The sequence below is a fragment of the Tamandua tetradactyla genome, chromosome 3 (genome assembly GCF_023851605.1).
Source record: "Tamandua tetradactyla isolate mTamTet1 chromosome 3, mTamTet1.pri, whole genome shotgun sequence".
NCBI classification, from domain to species: domain Eukaryota; kingdom Metazoa; phylum Chordata; class Mammalia; order Pilosa; family Myrmecophagidae; genus Tamandua; species Tamandua tetradactyla.
This window is the reverse complement of record NC_135329.1, coordinates 121,294,141-121,314,892: the sequence shown is the minus strand read 5'-3', so window position 1 is coordinate 121,314,892 and position 20,752 is coordinate 121,294,141. Positions and strand designations below refer to the sequence as shown.

At 38.1% G+C, this 20,752-nt stretch overlaps 1 long non-coding RNA gene across 1 annotated transcript in view; it reads left to right on the top strand.

Moving 5' to 3' along the window:
- LOC143677623 (uncharacterized) overlaps positions 1-20,752 on the top strand; it is a 104,792-nt gene that overhangs the window by 17,226 nt on the left and 66,814 nt on the right. Inside the window, exon 3 of the long non-coding RNA XR_013172757.1 lies at positions 1,966-2,212. This is a non-coding gene — a long non-coding RNA (uncharacterized LOC143677623). The remainder of the gene's footprint in view (positions 1-1,965; positions 2,213-20,752) is intronic.

Here is a 20,752-nt window from a genome sequence, read left to right as displayed (position 1 = left end):
TGGCTACATAGATATCTGTTAGAAAATAGTTTTTCTAAGATGACTGTGTTTTATTTGCATGCTTGGAAGAGATGTACTAAGGGATCCAAGGGATGTACTAAGACTACAGTGTTCACTTGATAGCTTGGTTTTTGTTTTGTTTTTTTTTTTTTGCATGGGCAGTCACTGGGAATCAAACCTGGGTCTCTGGCATGGCAAGAATTCTGCCACTGAGCCACCATCGCACTGCCCTCTATTCCCTTTTTAATTTTTTAAAAGACCAACACTAAAATTAAGAACACTAATAATATTATTAAAATTGCAGTTCGCTTTAATTATTTCAGCATAGATGAGGCTACAACATAGAGCTTCCAAGATGGGAGAAAGTTGCATTGTTCCTGTAGCAGAGATGGCTCGAAGAGTCCAGAAAGGGCAGGAGTGGAGTGGTAGACAGGAGCCTGCACTCTCCTCCCTGGCCCTGTGGGTGGCCATTTCTGCAGTTCCATAAGCAAACTGCATAGTCGCCAGCTCTAGAGGCAGCATCTCTAAAACAGACCATCACATTGCTATGGAGGCAAGGTGCTGTTCTACTGTTCAAAAAAATAATTTACTTTGGGGGGTGATAGGAAAACAAGTTCTGAGAATGATATGGCATCTTTCTTCTTACAAGCTGTGAAAAGTCTGGGCTATGGAAGCAGATTTAAAAGAGAACATCTGTTTCTATTTCCTTAGGGGAGAAATCAATGTGAAAACTGGACGATGCTCAATGCTAAAACCATTTGGGATTCCTAGCACAGTGCCTGGCAAAAATACACGTTCAAAATTTTTTGTTGCTGAATCAAAGTTTTTGTATTAAAAATATCTTTGAATTAAAAAAATAAAAATAGCATTTTATATATTAAGTTCCAATAGTGGATGTTGTAGGAAGATGATAAAATGATAATTGCTGATTTGCACACATCCATTCAAATGCTTGTATACATTTTGTAGGGATTTACTATTTATTCCTTTTATGCTGTGATTGGGTGAAATTATTACATGTCTTGATCTTTGACTGCTTTCACTGTTTATGTTGGAACTGCCTTTCTAAATTTCCTGTGTGCAAACCTGCTATATTTAAAAGTTGTTTTGGAAACCCTGATGACATCTTTTGGAATTCAGTTTTCTGAAACAAAGTCTGCTTTTGGCAAACAAAACGAAAAAAATTTAAAAAGCCAAACTTGCTTGGCAAAAATTCTCCTTCGGAAATAGGTTGTTTGTGTGCAGTTGTGGCATACATTTATATAATTTGAATTTATATAATTCAAACTAAATTTGGAGAAATAGGGAACAGTCCAGATCTCTAAAATGATAGAAAAATAACTACTGAGTTTGGTAAGATCTTACTTTCATAAAATTTGATTTGATTTGATTCAATTTTATTTAATTCAACCCAACACCATTTACTTTGTCTGTGCCAGGCATTGGACTAAGTGCTAGAAATATGAAGATGATTTAGATGCAATTCATTTTCTCTAGGAGCTCACAGACTAAGAGAAAATAAATGATCCCACTGGGATGTAACTTCCATGAAAGCAGGACTTTGTTTCTTTCACCATTGTATCCACAATGTTTAGAATAATTTCTCCCACATAGGAGATGCTCAATTAATAAGTTCTGAATATAAAAGAAGGAATGATATTATATTATGTTGGAAGAAGATTCTGAATATCATGTACATGTGCATGATGAGCATTCATTATTAGAGAAATTAAGCATTCTCTTATCCAAATCCCATCCTCATCTATAGAAGATTTAAAAGTTGCCACTGCTTTCCAGATTATAAACTTGGTATTTGGACTGATTTGGGCATAAAAATTCATATCACTTAGTGTTGTCTCAGGACTATATAGGACAAAACATAAATTGATGATTTCTTTAAGAGAGCTAAGTCTTAGAGAATTTTCCCGCAAACACTAAATACCTAGTTTTCCGACCCATGAACAGGAGGAAGAATCTACCTCATAGAAATGGTTTACAGAGCAAAGATATCCAGAAACATTGCTATCCTGACACGGATGACAAATAATCAAGGCTATCTCCTAACTGCATCTTTCAGTACAGGTATGTTTCTCTGCCAGGGAAGCAGCCACAAATAGAACCACAGTGACAGGTCTTCTCTCTGATGTGATTGGACCCAGGAGGTGGGCAGTTAACCAACGAAGTCAGCTAAAAGTGGAGAGCCATAAAAATGGTGCGTATAATTTACACACTTTATTTAAATGCAGTTTAAATAAAATGTGTAAGTTACATGTATATGCATGCATATTCATTCTTCAATATTTTGATGTTGGGTCAGGGCATTCTCTAAGTATTGGTCTGGTGATTGGAGTACATTTTTTTCTTTCTCACATATCCATATCCATAATGTGTCTTCCATAATTTCCAGTTTCAGACTTTTTAAAGTAGATTGAGAATTTAAAGATCATTTAAAAGTATTCTGAGGGAAGAACCTTCTATATGTTTATGATTTTTTGCAGTCTTTTATGATGAAAAATCTAATTCATCACCAAGTTTTCTTTAGTGCCATGCCTCTACTAAGTCTTCAAAATAACTGTTTTCATCAAAATTCTTTTTATTTAAGTATTTCTTTGGTTTCTCCAATATTTTATTAAATTATGGATCTGCAGTAAGTACAATGATCATGAATATGTTTTGGAAAAAATACAACTGATTCTTGATGAGAATACAGCTCTGTGGGTGGGTACAGAAATGCAGATACATTCTGCAGAATAGCCTATTATTTGTGAGGAGGAAAAAGGTCTTATAGTTTTAGCACAATCTTTGCCAGGAGTAGCCTGCAAATACTGTGCTGTAAATAATGATCTACATTGTGTAATATCAAGAAATGTGTGAAGTTGATGAAAAAACCCCTTAATTTGATGAAGATGCGTTACTCATAACTTTTAGTATAAAAGTTATTCCAAATGAATAACACTGTATTTGTATAAACTGGTTTGACCACTCAAGAGAAATTTGTGTGTTTGTGCCTGGAGAAACAGACAAGTATAAAAAGCATTTGATTTGTAGTCAGGAAACCTGAATCCAAGTCTCAGCTGTGCTGAGGGGAATTTAGGATTCACTTGAACCCTCTTAATGTGCCCATGTAGGTATCTGAAACTTGTAACCTGAATAAAGATTTCAATTCAGCCTATTGATGTCCAAACCCATCATTATTATGAGAGGAGATTTTGGGGAAAGGCATCACTTTCACAGGAAATTTACTGCATCAATCAGAGCTTTCAGTTAGAAACAATAACATCTACTCTGTGTGATTAAGTAGAAAAAGAGTTTATCAGAAGAATATGGGATAACTTAGAGAATCGTTGAGAGGGCCATAGTGCCAAGCTAGAGGCAAAGCTGCCCGAATCAATTTCTCAAACTGACCAGTTGCCAACACTACTACTAGTGCTTGTGTGAGGAACTCAACCTTGCAGCCACTGCTACCTGCTGCCAGTATACATGTGCAAGAAGGAGGGGACAAGGAGTCATAAGGGAGATAGTGATAAAGATAGACAGTGATAAAGAAATATGCAAGGGAAATAGGGATAAAGATATTATACGGAGAGAGAGAGAGAGAGAATTGAGATTGAGATGCTTTCTTTCCTGCTTTAGTCCTTAGTTCCTGCTTTAGTCAAAGTCCAATATGGATGGTTTTTTTTTTTTTTGGCTGAAGACTTGGTTATAAGCTTGAACCCTTGGTTTTGAAGGATATTAGGAAAGCAAGCACCTAACATTTTTAATTCTCATAGCAGGCTATGAAGGTAAGAGTGCACCCAACATAGAAAGAGGTTTAGAGGCTGAGTAGCCAAAGTGAATGTCATATGTTCACCTAGGCACAAAATAAGCATGCTGAGGTCACCATGAAATGCAGGAATGCTAAGGATGTTTGCCTAAATGAATATAAAGGTGCCCAGAAAGGAGAATCAAGAAAATCTCTGTCCTCACTTTGGGAGGAGATAAACTATTGAATTCTTCAAAACTGGAGGGAAGAATCAATGGGCTCCTCTTCTGGTGATAACTGGGTTTTACAATTTTTTGGGGGGGGGGGGGGCGGTGCATGGTCCAGGAATTGAACCCTGGTCTCCCATGTGGAAGGCAGGCATTCTAACCAATGAACTACCTGTGCACCCTGGGTCATGCAATTTTACATTTGTTCTCAAGGGAAGAAGAAACATTGAGATGAGTGTCCATCCAGGCTTTAATTAGTACGTTTTTTAAAAAATGATGAATGAGAATTTTTCTTTGCCTGCTGGAATAGAAATAGGGATATACTGTACTCCCAATGGAATAATGGAACAGTGCTACAGTGTTATAATTGTACAATTTTAGTAAGATTTAGGCAGCTGTGATTAACCTGACAAATCAATGAGGGTATGGTTTGAAGGGATCCAAACAGCTGAGCCGATCTGGCACTCCTTCCTCCTGCATCCTTGAGGGCCTCAGCAGACAATGGCTTGGCACTGCTGTTGGTATAGATCCTCTGTCAGCCTTCCAAGATGAGGTCCCAGTGATGCTGAATGCTGAAGTCAGGGCCAAGATTTTGTTGGCTGTGGTCCTCTAGTATGCCCATGGAGGCTGTCTCTAATCTTGTTTTGGAACAGAGTGCAGTAGTAAGATCTCATTCAGAGATAATAAGCTAGCAGTTATCACACCCAAGGTGGCCTTTGAATTATGGGCCATTTATATATTTAGTAAATATTTGTTGAACACCCACAGTGTTCAAGATATGGGGCTAGGCACTTTGGGGGTTAGAGAGAGAGAGAAGAGGAACATATAGCATTTCTGGTCTCAAGGAAGGTTAAAAATAAGGATTAACATATTGCATGGAACAATGATAGCAACTGATTGTCATATGTTAGCATAAAAGGAAAATGTTTCCGTTTTCATGTTGGGTTTTGAAAATCATTCCTTCTCCCAGAGCTGGTGATATGTGTGAGTGAGCTCATGAGCATTGATTAGTGAGGGTAGATGAGTCTCTTAAGCCTCAGTTCAACCTTCTGGAATCAACTACTGTCAAATCCCCGATCTCTGGGTATGAGTGCCTACCCAGAGTATGAGACCTACTTTGGGGCTGCCCGGTTGTGGGTATTTCAGTTGCCAGTTTAAGGTTAAAGTGACACACTTTTTATTTCAACTTCATCTGGTCTGACTCCTTTGTGGCATATTTTGCCTTGTTTTAAGCACATGGAGAAATGAACTCAGGTGGTCAAAAGAATTCTAATAAAGTCAAGTTTCGACTTCAGTTTATTTATGTATTTATTTATTAATTTTTTTATTAATTTAAAAAAATTACAGAAAGAAACACAAACATTCCCAATATGTGATCATTCCATTCTATATATATAATCAGTAATTCACAATATCATCACATAGCTGCAGATTCATCATCCTGATCATTTCTTAGAACATTTGCATCAATTCAGAAAAAGAAACAAAAAGACAACAGAAAAATAAAATGAAAACAGAAAAAAAAACTATACACACCATACCCCTTACTCCTCCCTTTCATTGATCACTAGCATTTCAAACTAAATTTATTTTAACATTTGTTCCCCCTATTACTTATTTTTATTCCATATGTTCTACTCATCTGTTGACAGGGTAGATAAAAGGAGCATAAGACACAAGGTTTTCACAATCACACAGTCACACTTTGAAAGCTACACCATTATACAATCATCATCAAGAAACATGGCTACTGGAACACAACTCTACATTTTCAGGCAGTTCCCTCCAGCCTCTCCATTTCCTCTTAGATAACAAGGTGATATCTACTTAATGTATAAGAATAACCTCCAGGATAACCTCTGGACTCTATTTGGAATCTCTCAGCCATTGAAACTTTGTCTCATTTCACTCTTCCTCCTTTTGGTCAAGAGGATTTTCTCAATCCCTTGATGCTGGGTCTCAGCTCTTTCTAGGGTTTTTCTCAATCCCTTGATGCTGAGTCCGAGTTCATTCTCAGATTTCTGTCCCATGTTGCCAGGAAGGTCCACACCCCTGGGAGTCATGTCCCACGTAGACAGGAGGAGGGTGGGGAGTTTGCTTGTTGCATTGGCTGGAGAGAGAAGCCACATCTAGCAACAAAAGAGGTTCTCTTGGAGGTGACTCTTAGGCCTAATTTTAAGTAGGCTTGACCTATCCGTTGTGGGGTTAAGTTTCATATGAACAAACCCCAAGACTGGGGGCTAAGCCTATAGCTTTGGTTGTCCACATTGCTTGTGAGAATATCAAGAATTCAACTTGGGGAGGTTGAATTTTCCCCTGTTCTCACCATTCCCCAAAGGAGACTTTGCAAATACTTTTCCACTCACTGATCAAATCACTCTGGGATTCATCGGGGCATCACTCTGGACAAACCAACAAAATCTCATGTCTTACCCAAGGTTCCATGTACTTATGTTGTTCAACCAAGCTATCTACATAAATTATATTAGGAAATGCACAAGTCAAAATATAAATTTTGTACCAAATAAATGTTTTTTGCTTTAGTCTTACACATAAGTTGAAATTTTAAAATATTAATTACCATCTATTTTCAGCACCCTGCAGTAATGACATTCTTTTGTTCTTCCCCATGCAAAAACATTTTTTAAATATGTACATTTAGTCACTGTCATACACTCTAGGCATTCCTAGATTATGCCATCTCAATCTTTGTCGTCTATCTTTCTTTCCAATTTCATTTGTACCCCCAGCCCTCCTCCCTCTATCATACTCACATTCAGCTTCATTCAGTGTTTTAACAGTTAGGTAGTATTGTGCTGTCCATTTCTGAGTTTTTACATTCAGTCTTGTTGCACAATCTGTATCCCTTCAGCTCTAATTACCCAATATCTTACCCTATTTCTATCTCCTGATGGTCTCTGTTACCAATGAAATTCTCCAAATTTATTCATTAATGTCAGTTCATATCAGTGAGACCATACAGTATTTGTCCTTTTGTTTCTGGCTAATCTCACTCAGCATAATGTCCTTAAGGTCCATCTATGTTGTTACATACTTCATTACTGTATTCTGTCTTAAGGCTGCATAATATTCCATCGTATGTATATACCACAGTTTGTTTAGCCACCCGTCTGTTGATGGACATTTTGGCTGTTTCCATATCTTGGTAATTGTAAATAATGCTGCTATAAAAATTGGTGTGCAAATGTCCATTTGCGTTGTTGCCCTTATGTCCTTTGAGTAGAGACAGCATATAGATGGGTCCCATTCCCTAATCCATTCTGCCAGTCCATGTCCCCCAGTTGGGAAGCTTAATCCATCAACATCAGTGTTCTCACTGCCCGGGCTTTTTGCCTTTTGGTTTTTATATGACCTTCTAATTTTCCTTCTTTTTATCTTTACTTATGGTCTTCCTTTCTACACTCTTCTCCACACCTCTCTCTTCTGCCTTCATATCAGTCTCTAGTGCTCCCTTTAGTATTTCTTGCAGAGCTGTTCTCTTGGTCATGAAGTCTCTCAGTGATTTTTTGTCTGAAAATGTTTTAATTTCTCCCTCATTTTTGAAAGACAATTTTGCTGGATATAGAATTCTTGGTTGGCAGTTTTTCTCTTTTAATAATTTAAAAATATCATCCCACTGTCTTCTCACCGCCATGGTTTCTGTTGAGAAATCTATGCATAGTCTTATTGGGCTTCCCTTGTATATTATGGATTGCTTTTCTCTTGCTGCTTTCAAGATTCTCTCTTTCTCGTTGACCTCTGACATTCTGATTAGTAAATGTCTTGGAGTACATCTATTTGGATCTATTCTCTTTGGGGTACACTGCACTTCTTGGATCTGAAATTTTAAGTTCTTCATAAGAGTTGGGAAATTTTCAGTGATAATTTCCTCCATCAGTTTTTCTCCCCCTTTTCCCTTCTCTTCTCCTTCTGGGGCACCCACAGCACATATATTCATGTGCCTCATATTGTCCTTCAATTCCTTGAGTCCTTGCTCATATTTTTCCATTTTTTTCTCTATATTTTCTTTTTCTTGCCAGATTTCAGATGTTCCATCCTCCAGTTCAGAAATCCTATGTTCTTCACTCAAAATATACCATTGTATGTTTCCACTGTTTTTTTCATCTCTTCTACCGTGCCTTTCATTCCCATAATTTCTGTGATTTGTTTTTTCAGACTTTCAATTTCTTCTTTTTGTTCATTCCTTGCCTTCTTTATATCCTCCCTCAATTCATTGATTTGGTTTTTGATGAGGTTTTCCATGTCTGTTCATATATTCTGAATTAAATGTTTCAGCTCCTGTATGTCATTTGAATTGTTGGTTTGTTCCTTTGACTGGGCCATATCTTCAATTTTCCTAGTGTGATTTGTTATTTTTTGCTGGTGTCTAGGCATTTAATTACTTTAATTAGTTTATTCTGGAGATTGCTTGCACTTCTTTTACCTAGGGTTTTCTTGCTGGATGAATTTGTTGTCTCTTTGTTCTTTGACATTCAGTTCAGCTTTTTCTGGACCTCTAGTTTAGGTTTTGTTTAACATAGGAGAATTTTTCATTTCTTGTTTTCTTGTATTTTGCCCGGCTCATATGGTGCCTTTTTTCTCTCCCCACTCTGAGGAGGGTCTACATAGGTATTATAGACCCCAGTAGGATTTTCCCAGACCAAACTGGTCTCCTATGAGGAGGAAAGATTCACTTGCATCAGTTTTCCCTGAAGGTGAGACCCAGCAGGTTGAAAGACTTTCCTACGAAGTCTCTGGGCTCTGTTTTCTTATCCTATCCCACCAGCATAAGATGATGCGGTACCTTTAACTTTGGTTGGGGGCATGGTGGAGAAAGAGGAGAGGTTGTAGGCTGGTTTTAATGGTTTCAAATTACCAAGCCCTGGTGTCTGAATTCCTTGAGAGAGGGATTCCAACTGAGTTGGGCTTCACCCCTCCCCTGGCTAAGGCACAGTTTCCAGACAGGCCCTCAAAACGAGTTTATTTCTGCCTATGCCTGGGGCAGTTGCAGCCTGAGAAGTTCTGCCCCTGTATGCAGAGGCAGTCAAGCCTTTGTTAATACACAGCCACAAAAACCTCCGTTTCCTTCTCTTTTTTTCCTTTTTCCATCAGCCCTGCCCCCTTGGTGCCAGGGCAAAAATGAGCGACCTCTGCTTTGACCAGGTTCACCTGAGCTGGGAGCCTATTTTTAGTAGTCAGAATTTGTTGATTAATTCCACAATTGGCATTTGGTTGGGCTCAGCTGCTGCTACTGGTAAAGTCTCTTTCCTTTCCCCTCTGTGAAGCAGCCATGGGGGAGGGGCACCGGCCACAGCAGCTTGGGGAACTCATGGTTCTGGGGGGGCTCGCAGCCAGTTCAGCTGGTCCAGGCTGGGCTACGCTGTGTGTCTGGTCACTGATGTGGCCCCTGGAGCTGTTCTGTATTGTTTCTGGTTATTTACTAGTTGTTCTGGAGGATGAACTAAAACGCGCACATTGCTAAGCCGCCATCTTGGCCCAGTTGATTTATATCTAAAGATTCTCCCCTGAAGAGAGGAACTGCTTTTTCTGGGTCTTGAAAACTCATTTATAGTAAAAACAAGGAAGCTCATCTCCTGGCTTTCTGTTATAGACAACAAAAGCTTCAGTGCCCATCAAAATTGATCTTAGGAGGTGGAACAGATCCTTCTATAGTAAAAATACTTGAGAACAATTTTTGGCTTTTTTTTTTTTTATCATTCTATGTGTATACAGACATGCAGATTTGGTCCAGATACTGCATGAGGCAGAGTATGAGTAGGTAGTGCTGTGTGAGGAAACATAGCTTTTCATACATGGCAGTGATGCAAAGGACCAACTTTGGTGTGTTCAGCACAGTTCTCAGTGTCGTAAGTTTTAATGCTTGTGACAAACTCTGTGAGGAATATACTGTTATCATCACTTTCATTTTCAGAGGTGGAAACTAAGAGGCAGAGAGGCTGAACATCTGCCCATGATTCATACAAGTTAAGTATAAGAGTTGGGTGTCCACTGTGAGCTTGCACCTTTAACCACTGTGCCAGGCTGAGTTTTGGGTGGGAGTTTTTCCAGGGATTAGGGAGCCACAATGGCTGTAAGATGAATTTCTGCTAATATAGGCCAGGAATTCTGTTCCATCATGACCCAGTCAGATTACCTTTTAGTTCCTGGATATAGAGATCAGCTGCCCCGTGTACCTGGATGTGCTGGTTTGAAACTACTGTGTATCCCAGTAAAGCCATGTTCTTTAACCCTGATTCAATATTGCTGGGTAGGATATTTTGATTAAATTGTTTCCATAGAGATGTGACCCATCCAATTGTAGGGTGGGACCTTTCGATGAGGTGGTTTCTGTGGAAATGTGTTTCTACCCATTCAAGGTGGGGTTGTTTATGGAGTCCTTTAAGAGAGAACCATTTTGGAAAGAGCAGACAGAGCCCTCACAGCCTGAGATCTTCTAAGAAGCAGAAGGAAAACGCCCCAGGGAAGCCATTTGAAGAAGCTGGTAGAGAAAGCCAATAGATGTTACCATGTGCCCTCCCAGCTGAGAGAAAAACCCTGAACATCATCAAACCCTTTCTTTGGAAGTAAGGTATCTTTCTCTGGATGTCTTAGTTCTGTGGCCTTAGAACTATAAACTTGAACTTAATGCATTCCCTTTTTGAAAGCTTGTCTGTTTCTAGTATATTGCATTCCGGCAGCTTTAGCAAACTAATACACTGGAGAAGAGACAGAACAAGGTTCAGTGTGTCATCCTCCTCCCTCCTTACTCTGATTATTCTCAAATTAGCCCTGAGTTCCTTGAGATCAGCGGGGGATATCTTATATAATAACTAGCTTAATACCTAGCATGGAGTTTGTTAAAGGAATGACTGAAACACCCTGGAGTCCTGCCTACCTGTGTGTTGTGGGCACTTAGGCTGCTTTAAGAGTATTTGATGAGAATAGTCTTATTCATAGATGTGTACACAATTCTCTAGCACCTTCGGCATTGCTGGTGACAACGAGATTTCATGCCAATGATTCTGTGGAATTTGTAGCTCTTACAAGAGAAGAATAGGGTGCTTGCATGCTTTCTTTCTTTTTTCCCTTCCTTCTTTCAAGTATTTTTAATAATGAAATATTTCATATGTGTGGAAAATGATGTATTAGGTAACCAAAAACCACCACTCAGACTAAATAAATGTTAATATTTGTGGTACTTGCTACAGATCTTTCTCTTTCTGTTTAAAAAGTTATATAAACATACAGCTAGAGCTAACTCTCCCCTCAATCTTTCCTCTCTCCCTTCCCACAGGTAACCAAACTCCTTACATCAGTATCATTCTCATTATTCTCTTTACGATGTGGTCAGGTGACTCTGTGCCTAGGTTGCGACCCCCCCCAACTGTCTTGACAGCCTTTATTGTAGTGAGAGCTGAGCTCTGGGATGGGATGTGTAATTCGAGTATAGTAATGGAGCTTACATTGCCAAATCAATCTCTCCTTCATCTTTCCTAATGGAATGTCAATATTTGGGGGAGACAATTATATATCCAACTAAAAGCTCTTTTCCTGAATGAGAGATGGTCATTTTTAATAGTGCTGGCCAATGAGATTTAAATTGAGGATTTCTTGGCAAACTTTTTAGTTTCTGATATGGGTACTAGCCCTCCTACATATTTTGCTATTCTTTTTGTCTATAATAATGGTAAGACACTGGGAATGCAGCATCCGTCTTGTTACAATGAGGCAATAAGCAAGAGGAGCGAATCTAACATGTAAGAGACAGCAGAGGAGGAAGCAAGAGCCAGGGTCTATAACAGCATTCTTGAAAAGTGGCAGCAGTTCTCGACTACTTTAATTCAGATTCTTGTGATGTGAAAAAAATAAATCTTTTGGTCTAGACTTCTCTATATCAACTTTTTTTGCTACTTATAGATCAATGTAATCATTACTGATCCAGAAGGCATCTTCAGACTTTGAAATTAGTAAAATGTGGAAGATGAAAGCAGAAGCTAATGATAATCATTGTTCGAGTAGTGGAATTAAACAATCTGCCCAAGTAGCATATTTAAGAGGACTTTCATAATCATGCTCTTAAAATGAGAGTAGCAGATTTGCAAATAATTTCATCAGGAGAGCTTCATTCTATTTTTTTTTTTCATGGGCAGGCACTGGGAATTGAACCCGGGTCCTCTAGCATGGCAGACAAGCATTCTTTCCTGCTGAGCCACCATGGCCCACCCGAGAGCTTCGTTCTAAAGCACAAGTAGTGTACATTAGGTTTTTGGGAATTATAACATGAGGTAAAGCTGTTCTATATTTGACTCAAAGAGTCAATCTGGAGAGTAAAAAATTTGTGGACCCTCTGTTATCTGGAGGAAGGACGGACTGGAGTTCTATAAGTGATTACTAGTTATATGGACAGAAATAGCTATCAGTGGACAAGGGTGATTTATCCAGTTCCCTTTGACTGTGATCCTGGGACCAATAGCATCAACCTCATCTGGGACTTGTTAAAAACGCATATTCTTGGGTCCTACCCCATTAGAAGTGAATCGAACATTCTTGGGGTGGGGTTCGGAAATCTGTGTTTTAACAAGCCCTCCAGGGAATTCTGATGCAAACTAATGATTGAGAATCCCAGCCTTAGATTCATTTCCATACATTAGGTCAAGAAGACACATTTCTCTCCCCTAATTCTGATTTGTGATTCCATCTCCTCATGAGCATCTCCAGAGGGAATAAACTGTGATGGTAAATTAAGAAGTCGACATTTTTCCTTTTAAATCAACGTGTAATATTGGATGTGGTCTTTTTTTCCCAGGGGCCCCAGGTGAACCACTGACGCTCCATTTCTAAACCTGAGTTGATCTATCGTAATGAGGGGAGACTCCTCTTGAGCGACTGATCTCTCTTAATTCATTTTTACTCCAGCAACTGCATTCAATGTCATAATAAAGTTTATTTTTACTGGCTTTCCACCAGTAATCCACCAGTAATCCAGAATGTAGATAGTCCAGCATTCAGACATATGCTTGTGGACTACAGGAAGAAAAGAAGTAAATGTAGCAAATTGATCTTTCTGACTAGCTAAAATGGTTTGCGTGTTTAGATATTTTACAAAATATTAGCTCTATATTTAATATACAAATAAGGTTAGTAATATGTGGGAAGCTTTGCTGATTTATTTGTATTAAAAACTATAAAAATTAATGACCTATTTCTTCCCTCATAAAAAGTCCCTAAAATGAAAATATATCTACCTTTAAATTTTCTGATTTGTTTATTTATTTTTGCATATTTTATTGAGATATATTCACATACTACATATTCCATCTAAAGCATACAATAAGACTTACGGTATCATTACTTAATTGTGCATTCTTCATCACACTTGAGTTTAGACTATTTTCATTGCTTCAAAGAGAAAAATAACAGACACACAAAAAAACCAAAACACCCCATTCCCCTTATCGTGCCCCCATTATTGACCCCTAATATTGGTGTGCTACACCTGTTACTGTTGATGAAAGACTATTAAGGTATTACTATTAACTATAGTCTATAGCTTGCAATTGGTGATTTTTCCCTGTATACGAATCTGTTTTTAATTCTTTGTAGTGTTGTATCTTTGTAGGAGTTCATGCAAGAACTTGTGTATGTTTGTAGTGTTAATTAGTAACATAGCAACCCATTTCAACCAAATTCAGCTAAAATATGGCACTATTATAATCCTCAAAACAAGCTACCATCACTTTTACCTATTCCCATACATTTAAGTTCAACCTCGTTAGCAATTCTGTACATTTTAGATAACTGCTCTCCCTTCTCTAGCTTCTCTCTGTCTCTAGGTACCCTATATCCTGTGTTTTTTAAGAGTCTGAGTTTACACATTCTAGTTAGTTCATATTAGTGAAGTCATATAATATCTGTGATATTATATGTGTCTGATTTATTTCACTCAGCATTATGTACTCAAGATTCATCCATGTTTTCACGTGCTATAGGACTTCATTCCTTCCTAACTGTTGCATAATATTCTGTTGTATGCATGTACTACATTTTGTTTACCCAGTCATCTGTTGATGAATGCTTGGGTTGTTTCCATATTTTGGCAATTGTGAATAATGCTGCTGTAAATATTGGTGTGTAAATGTCTGTTCATGTCCCTGCATTCAGATCTTCTGAGTATATATTGAGTAGCGGAATTGCCAGGTGGTAGGGCAACTCAATATTTAGTTTTTGGAAGAACCAGCAAACTGTCTTCTGCAGCAGTTGTACCATTTTACATACCCACCAGTAGTGAATAAGTATTCCTATTTCTTCACATCCTCTCCAACACATATTCCTGTGTGTTTAACAGTGGCCATTTTTATAGGTATGAGATGATATCTCTTTGCAGTTTTGATTTGCATTTCCCTAAAAGCTAATGAAAATGAACATCTTCTCATGTGCTTTTTAGCCATTTGTTTTTCCTCTTTAGAGAAATAATCTATTCATATATATTCTTTACATTTTATTTGTTGTTTACTCTTTTATTGTTGAGTTGTAGGGTTTCTTTATATGTACTGGATATCAAATCCTTGTCATATATATGGTTATCAGATATTCTTTCCCATTGAGTTGCTGCCTCTTTATCTTTTTGATAAAGTAGAAGGGGCTATCTTAAATCTTCCCTTGCTCTATAACTGCATTATAATTTCTTGTCCCAGAAGATGGAAGCAAGTACATGCAAAAGGGAACTTGATTCTGTTGTGGCTGTTGTTAGAAAAGAACACGTACCTGAGTGAGACTCATTTTCACATAGGAGTTGGCCGATTTTTTTATTAAGATGCTTGGATTTTAGATAAAAATATCTTCTTATATTATCATATGGATTTATCTGGTAAATGTTTATATGTATGTGTTTCTGTGTATGAAATGTGTGGGTATGTTATGACTTAGTTAATCAGAGAGCCTGTAGGTACTACTGAATTATATATTGAATCCTTATTGTAGCAGTCTTGTATAAGAATGTATTTAGCACAGATCCACCTGAGTCTCTCTAACTACGGCATAGCTACAAATATTAGTAAACCTTAATTTTATCCTATGCTTGGGGTCTAGAATGACATTTTATTGATGATCCATAGTATTTATGTACAAAACTGCGGTAGCATATGTCACCAATGATAGACTGATATTTAGTTAGCAGGTACCGGTAGAGCTGTGGGTGTCCATACTGTTCCTGTCATCAAATACTTTAACTATCACCCCTGAATAAGCACAGCTCTGAAGACTGTATAGTGGGGAAAGCATGGCTAAAAAAGTGAGGGCAGTTGCTGTTACTTTTTCCTGTATCTAGAACTGTTTTTTTTTTTTTTTACTGTTGGACACACCCAGATAGGGCACAACATTTGGATTCTATGCAGGGAATTTGTGGAGTGACTTTGTACATGATGCATTATGGGAACACAGAATCAGCCACAGAGGGACTTTCAGCAAATGACCACCTTATTACTTAAAGAGCATGAAGGTCCAAAAGAGCAGGGGAAGGGTTCTTGCAGCTGATCCTCCAGGGAGATCAACTGCATGGACCATGGTCAGCTGCTTTGAGATGAAAGACACTTGTGCTGGTGGAGAGTTAGATTTTTATACAACTCAGGGGAGGGGGCCCTGCTAATGACCAAAAACCAAAAAGCATTTATCAAACTTTGTGCCCTGGCAAACAGCTTGGGCTAGTTGAGATTTAACTTCTGGGGCTGCTTCTGGTCTCTTGTGAAATGGAAACATACTGCAAGCAAGTCAGAGGGGAAAGGAGAGAGGTACAGAAGGGCTGAGAGGTGGACATTGGATGTGTCTGACTTCTCCAGCAAGTCTTGACAATGGAAAATGGTGCTTGAAGTGGGGAGGAGGGAAGAAAAGTAAGTGGGGAAGTGGGTAGGGGAGACTAAGATTTGAATTTTAAAAATACTAAGGTAAAGTGAATGAAACAGTGATAATCTGAGTACTGGGATAATTCCAAAGGGTAGCTCCTGTTCAGAAGTTGCCCACCTGCTGGAATAGATGTGCTTTTGGCATATATTCCTACTACCCTTTGTCTTCTCTCATTACTATGCTTCCTATTTTAGAGAGACTTTCTATGGGGTAGTGATACAAAGTTTTAAATCTAATAACCTAACCACTCAGTGTTTATGCCAAGGGTTCCAAATCAAGACTCTAAGGTTGAAAAACAGGATAAGAAATGAAGGTTAATCACAAGGTTTTTACAATCACGGGGCACAAGATAAAGGCTATATAATCATTGTCAGAGAGTAAGATGGCTGGATTACATTTAGAGATTTCAGATGTTTCCCTCTGTCTACTCCAATATTCCAGAAAGCAAAAAAGGAATATCTATATTATGATTCAGTAATCAAAATCATCCCTTAGTAGTTCAGTGGTAGAATTCTTGTCTGCCATGTGGGAGACCCAGGTTTGATTTCCGGCCAATGTATTTCCCAAACAAAGAAAGAAACAAAAAAATACAAACAAACAAACAAATTCAACAAATATTGCTGCAATATAATGGGATACTCACATGGAAAAAGAAATGTGACCCCATCCTACAGCATACAAAAAACAAAACAAAGCAACAAAACATCCCTTAAATCTTGATTTCTTGGTTGCAGACCCACAACTTCTCCCAGATGCTTGGATTCTTTTGTGGAGTCTGTCTTTGATGGCCAGAAATCTCCTCTTCCCATCCTCTATCCCCAGTAATTTTTTTCTTCAAGGTCTTTTCTCCATAAAGAATGACAAAATTTAGCTTTCCTTGGATCTTTTCCAAGGTGGGCCCACAAGTCTGTGAGACTGAGTCCCAAGTGTAATAAACTCTACATCCTTTACAGCAGGACAGTGGTTCCATGCGTATCAGAGGACGTGGTTGGGTGGAAGGTGGAAAGTGCCCTCTCTCCCTCCTTCCCTCTTTCCTTCCTCTCCTTTCTTTCTTCCTTCCTTCCTTCCTTCCTTCCCCCCCTCCTTCTCTACTACCTACCTATCTATCTATTCATCTATTATCTAAACATTTGAGAATAGACTGCATATACCATGCTTCTCTAACACTTAACAATTCCTGGTACATTTACAAGAACAGTGAGACTCGCCATGTAACCATGGTAAGTAGGGCTGTATAAATGTAACACTGATATAAAGCATATGGTCCATATTCCAATTTTTTCAGTTGTCTAAACAATGTCTTTTTTTCTGGGCAGTTTATCTCTTTTTTTTTTTTTTTAAGAAAAAAGATTTATTTCAGGTTGTTTTCATTTTCAATAGAAAAAAATTGGATTTGATATATATTCATGAATTCTTTTTTTCTTTTTTAAGAAATATTTTTATTGCATAATCTTCACACACATACAGTCCAACCATATATAAACAATGGCTCACAATATCATCACATAGTTATGTATTCATCACCATGATCATTTTTAGAACATATGTATCAATCCAAAAAAAGAAATAAAAAGGGAAAACTCATACATCCATACCCCTTACCCCTCCCACTCATTGTTCACCAGTATTTCATTCTAACCAATTTTTTACCCTTTATCCTCACCTATTATTTATTTATTTTTATCCTTATTATTATTATTTTTTTTGCTCATCTATCCTTACCCTGGATAAAAGGAGCATCAGAACAAGGTTTTCAAAATCACACAGTCACAGTATAAAAGCTGTATAGTTATACAGTCTTCTTGAAGAATCAAAGCTACTAGAACACAGTTCAAGAACTTCCCTCTAGTCACTCTAATATGCCATAAACTTAAAAAGAATATCTATATAATGCATTAGAATAACCTTCAGGATAAACTCTTGACTCTGAAATCTCTCAGCCACTGACACTTTATCTTGTCTCATTTCTCTCCCTCCTTTTGGTCAAGAAGGCTTTCTCAGTGCCATGATGCCAGGTCCCAGCTCATCCCTGAGAGTCAGGTCCCACTTTTCCAGGGAGAGTTACATCCCTAGGAGTCATGTTGTAAGTAGTGGGGAGGGCAGTGAGTTTACCTGACAAATTGGCTTAGAGAGAGAGATCACATCTGAGCAACTAAAGAGGTTCTCTGGGGGCTGACTCTTAGGCATAATTGTAAGTTGGCTTAGCTTCTCCTTTGCAGGAATAGCCTTCATAGGGGCAAGCCCCAAGATTGAGGGATCAGCCTATTGAATTGGTTGTCCTCACTACTTGTGAGAATATCAGGAATTTCCCAGATGGGGAAGCTTAAATATTTCCTCCTTTCTCCCCAGTCCCCTAAGGGAACTTTGCAAATACTTTTTCATTCTCTGCCCAAATTACCCTGAGATATTTCAGGGCATCACACCAACCTGTGCAAACCAACAAGCTTTCACGCCCTATTCAAGATTCCATGTAATTGTGGTGTTCAAGTAAACTGACCACACCAGTTATATTAGATAATGTGCTATCCAGAATATAATGACCCTTGATCTTACACAGAAGTTGAAGTTTGAAAATATTCTTTACCAAGTATTCTGATTTGCCTTAGTCCTATCTAGATAGACTTCATTCATATCTCTAGTCGAAGTCTGATCACTTTTTAAGCTTTTTAAACAGTTGCTGAATGGGGTAATGCTGACTTTCATAGCTTCAGAGCTCTAACTCTGAGTCTCAGGTGTCCCATAAATACCCAAAATTTCAGGGAATGACCAGGTTATATAAAAATAGCTCAGGATCTCAGAATTTATAAATAACAGTTACAACTACTAAATACACATGACTGCTATAAGAGCCTACAATCTAGGAAACTTAACCGTAAGCCCCAATCTGAATGCCCATGCTCTCAACTTCAATTCTCTGAGTCTGTATATTATAATTTGTCCATATGAGTGAGGTATGATAATATTTGTCTTTTTGTTTCTGACATTTCACTCAATATACTGTCCTTAGTTTCATTCATCTAGTTACATGCCTCACAACTTTGTACATTTTTGCAGCAGCTCGGTCTGTAAACACCACGATCTCTTCTTCCCTTTCTCGGTCGTTGTACCCTTAGGCCACCACCATCCATTTCGAGTCATGAACACTGCCGCCATAAACATTCCACTTATCTCTTTTATAAGCCTTTTAAGTGATTCTGATTCAGAATAATGGTTGAAAACCAATGTTCCAACAAAACCTCCCTTTCCATGGCTTAATTATGTTTGAGGAATCGCCTGTACTTCCATACAAGCTCTGGATCTGTATTGTCACTGAGCCATCTGCGTCCAGGCTCCAGTGCCTTTTGGGCTGACTCTTTGTTTCACTGCAGTGATGAGATGTGAACTTCAACACCCCTTGGAGGAATCCACTCACACAAATATCATTTGTGAACAATGTTGACTTACTGAAGACTAGAAGAGGCATGGTGAGGAGGTATTTAATTTATATCACACACCCAGGAGGAAACAAGTTTAAAAAGGCATGTTAGAAATTCCTGTTCTTTCTTTTCAACTATATCATTTTAGGGGCTATTTTCCTGACCTTTGTACCAGATGGTGCACAACTTCTTCCCTTCTCATTAGCTCCTTTTTTGTCTTCAAAATACCTTCTCCCTAGTGTATTTATCTCTTCAGTTCCTACTTTCCACTTTGTATTCACAAACCCAGGAAAGCAATAGTAGAAAAGTCCTGCACTTTAATGTGATGTGCTCTGTCAGATGGCACTTGTAGATCACATACCATTTTTTGTGGATTATGTTTTTTTCTGCTATACTACCTGAAGTCAAGTGGGCTGTCAAAGGCAGATTCTATTCTCACAGCCCTTTAGAGAGCATTGCACATGGTGACTCTGCTCACTGCTTTGACCTGCCACTTGATACCAAGCTCTAACTCATGTCAAGAGAGTAACCAAATCAATGACTGAATAATAAAAATTCTAATGGGCTGATTGTTTTGCCTAAGTGACGTTAAGGCGCCTATTTGACTGCTTTTCGTTTTATAATTTTCCTTTTCTTATAGAATTGATTTTGGGGGGGGTGGGGTAGGGTGTCATGTAGATATATAGCTTTTATTTGTCAGCTTCTAAAATTATAAGCTTCATCTACTTCATTTCCAGGTGGGTGATAAGAGAAACAGAATAATTCAAAATTAACAAAGATGAAAAAAATTCTTTAAGGGACTGGATCCTCAGAATGCCAAAGGATAACTTCAAGTTTGTATTAGACTTCTCGAGCAATAAGAGCTGCTAATGAATAAATCAGCTCAGTAGTAATTTTGAATATGTCCAAGATGAGGAAGTTTTTACTTTAGTTGACAAGGAAATAAAGGCAATGAATAGATTAATAATTGTACTGCTGATGTGGCTTAACATCCATTTTGGCAGGTGCACTGTGCTCAAATATACATGATAATAGTTTAAATGTAAATAAGGTTAATGAATTTTAATATTCCTCTGAATCATGTATTCATATTTTCATTTGCATAGTGACTTATTTCTCAAGTCCCTTTGTAAATAGTGCGATGAAATAAACATAAGAGCTAAGTACAAAAGAGTGCGTACAATTAATTCAGCAGACAGCTTTCCATGAAGGCAAATTGGAATTATATCACAGGATCACAGACATCAGGGATGGAAGAGTCAGATAAGTAAACCAGCTGATCATTTTCTTCTAGTGGAGAATTATTCCATTCAGGAGGTTTTCAAAAAGAGTAGTTTGATTTAATTCAAGTGAGAAGGTTTCTGAAGTTGCCTTCAGTAGAATACTTGCTGGGTTCTGTCTGAAGTCTGTGGTCTGGGGAACATGGTATAAGGGATGAAGAGCGGAGGTTCCTACTGAAGCCACATTGG